Below are 3,294 nucleotides of genomic sequence, written 5' to 3'. Positions count from 1 at the left end.
AACGCCTCGCTCGCGAGCCGACCCCTCCAACCAGCGGCTAAGTCCAACGCGGCGCATTGCTTTCGGCCGGCGGACGCGAAAGCCTCGCTCGCGAGCCGACCCGTCCAACCAGCGGCTAAGTCCAACGCGGCGCATTGCTTTCGGCCGACGGACCCGAACGCCTCGCTCGCGAGCCGACCCCTCCAACCAGCGGCTAAGTCCAACGCGGCGCATTGCTTTCGGCCGGCGGACGCAAACGCCTCGCTCGCGAGCCGACCCCTCCAACCAGCGGCTAAGTCCAACGCGGCGCATTGCTTTCGGCCGGCGGACGCGAAAGCCTCGCTCGCGAGCCGACCCCTCCAACCAGCGGCTAAGTCCAACGCGGCGCATTGCTTTCGGCCGGCGGACGCGAAAGCCTCGCTCGCGAGCCGACCCGTCCAACCAGCGGCTAAGTCCAACGCGGCGCATTGCTTTTGGCCGGCGGACGCGAACGCCTCGCTCGCGAGCCGACCCGTCCAACCAGCGGCTAAGTCCAACGCGGTGCATTGCTTTCGGCCGGCGGACGCGAACGCCTCGCTCGCGAGCCGACCCGTCCAAACAGCGGCTAAGTCCAACGCGGCGCATTGCTTTTGGCCGGCGGACCCGAACGCCTCGCTCGCGAGCCGACCCGTCCAACCAGCGGCTAAGTCCAACGCGGCGCATTGCTTTTGGCCGGCGGACCCGAACGCCTCGCTCGCGAGCCGACCCGTCCAACCAGCGGCTAAGTCCAACGCGGCGCATTGCTTTCGGCCGTCGGACCCGAACGCCTCGCTCGCGAGCCGACTCGTCCAAACAGCGGCTAAGTCCAACGCGGCGCATTGCTTTTGGCCGGCGGACGCGAACGCCTCGCTCGCGAGCCGACCCGTCCAACCAGCGGCTAAGTCCAACGCGGCGCATTGCTTTTGGCCGGCGGACGCGAATGCCTCGCTCGCGAGCCGACCCGTCCAACCAGCGGCTAAGTCCAACGCGGCGCGTTGCTTTTGGCCGGCGGACGCGAACGCCTCGCTCGCGAGCCGACCCCTCCAACCAGCGGCTAAGTCCAACGCGGCGCATTGCTTTCGGCCGTCGGACCCGAACGCCTCGCTCGCGAGCCGACCCGTCCAACCAGCGGCTAAGTCCAACGCGGCGCATTGCTTTCGGCCGTCGGACCCGAACGCCTCGCTCGCGAGCCGACCCGTCCAACCAGCGGCTAAGTCCAACGCGGCGCATTGCTTTTGGCCGGCGGACCCGAACGCTTCGCTCGCGAGCCGACCCGTCCAACCAGCGGCTAAGTCCAACGCGGCGCATTGCTTTCGGCCGTCGGACCCGAACGCCTCGCTCGCGAGCCGACCCGTCCAACCAGCGGCTAAGTCCAACGCGGCGCATTGCTTTTGGCCGGCGGACCCGAACGCCTCGCTCGCGAGCCGACCCGTCCAACCAGCGGCTAAGTCCAACGCGGCGCATTGCTTTCGGCCGTCGGACCCGAACGCCTCGCTCGCGAGCCGACCCGTCCAACCAGCGGCTAAGTCCAACGCGGCGCATTGCTTTTGGCCGGCGGACCCGAACGCCTCGCTCGCGAGCCGACCCGTCCAACCAGCGGCTAAGTCCAACGCGGCGCATTGCTTTCGGCCGTCGGACCCGAACGCCTCGCTCGCGAGCGACCCGTCCAACCAGCGGCTAAGTCCAACGCGGCGCATTGCTTTTGGCCGGCGGACGCGAACGCCTCGCTCGCGAGCCGACCCGTCCAACCAGCGGCTAAGTCCAACGCGGTGCATTGCTTTCGGCCGGCGGACGCGAACGCCTCGCTCGCGAGCCGACCCGTCCAAACAGCGGCTAAGTCCAACGCGGCGCATTGCTTTCGGCCGTCGGACCCGAACGCCTCGCTCGCGAGCCGACCCCTCCAACCAGCGGCTAAGTCCAACGCGGCGCATTGCTTTTGGCCGGCGGACGCGAACGCCTCGCTCGCGAGCCGACCCGTCCAACCAGCGGCTAAGTCCAACGCGGCGCATTGCTTTTGGCCGGCGGACGCGAATGCCTCGCTCGCGAGCCGACCCGTCCAACCAGCGGCTAAGTCCAACGCGGCGCGTTGCTTTTGGCCGGCGGACGCGAACGCCTCGCTCGCGAGCCGACCCCTCCAACCAGCGGCTAAGTCCAACGCGGCGCATTGCTTTCGGCCGTCGGACCCGAACGCCTCGCTCGCGAGCCGACCCGTCCAACCAGCGGCTAAGTCCAACGCGGCGCATTGCTTTCGGCCGTCGGACCCGAACGCCTCGCTCGCGAGCCGACCCGTCCAACCAGCGGCTAAGTCCAACGCGGCGCATTGCTTTTGGCCGGCGGACCCGAACGCTTCGCTCGCGAGCCGACCCGTCCAACCAGCGGCTAAGTCCAACGCGGCGCATTGCTTTCGGCCGTCGGACCCGAACGCCTCGCTCGCGAGCCGACCCGTCCAACCAGCGGCTAAGTCCAACGCGGCGCATTGCTTTTGGCCGGCGGACCCGAACGCCTCGCTCGCGAGCCGACCCGTCCAACCAGCGGCTAAGTCCAACGCGGCGCATTGCTTTTGGCCGGCGGACCCGAACGCTTCGCTCGCGAGCCGACCCGTCCAACCAGCGGCTAAGTCCAACGCGGCGCATTGCTTTTGGCCGGCGGACCCGAACGCCTCGCTCGCGAGCCGACCCGTCCAACCAGCGGCTAAGTCCAACGCGGCGCATTGCTTTCGGCCGTCGGACCCGAACGCCTCGCTCGCGAGCCGACCCGTCCAACCAGCGGCTAAGTCCAACGCGGCGCATTGCTTTTGGCCGGCGGACCCGAACGCCTCGCTCGCGAGCCGACCCGTCCAACCAGCGGCTAAGTCCAACGCGGCGCATTGCTTTCGGCCGTCGGACCCGAACGCCTCGCTCGCGAGCGACCCGTCCAACCAGCGGCTAAGTCCAACGCGGCGCATTGCTTTTGGCCGGCGGACGCGAACGCCTCGCTCGCGAGCCGACCCGTCCAACCAGCGGCTAAGTCCAACGCGGTGCATTGCTTTCGGCCGGCGGACGCGAACGCCTCGCTCGCGAGCCGACCCGTCCAAACAGCGGCTAAGTCCAACGCGGCGCATTGCTTTCGGCCGTCGGACCCGAACGCCTCGCTCGCGAGCCGACCCCTCCAACCAGCGGCTAAGTCCAACGCGGCGCATTGCTTTTGGCCGGCGGACGCGAACGCCTCGCTCGCGAGCCGACCCGTCCAACCAGCGGCTAAGTCCAACGCGGCGCATTGCTTTTGGCCGGCGGACGCGAATGCCTCGCTCGCGAGCCG

The sequence above is a fragment of the Prorops nasuta genome, unplaced genomic scaffold (assembly GCF_024137725.1).
Source record: "Prorops nasuta isolate Cenicafe-Biocafe unplaced genomic scaffold, Cenicafe_Pnas_1.2 PNAS00122, whole genome shotgun sequence".
NCBI lineage: Eukaryota > Metazoa > Arthropoda > Insecta > Hymenoptera > Bethylidae > Prorops > Prorops nasuta.
This window is presented reverse-complemented; position numbering follows the sequence as displayed.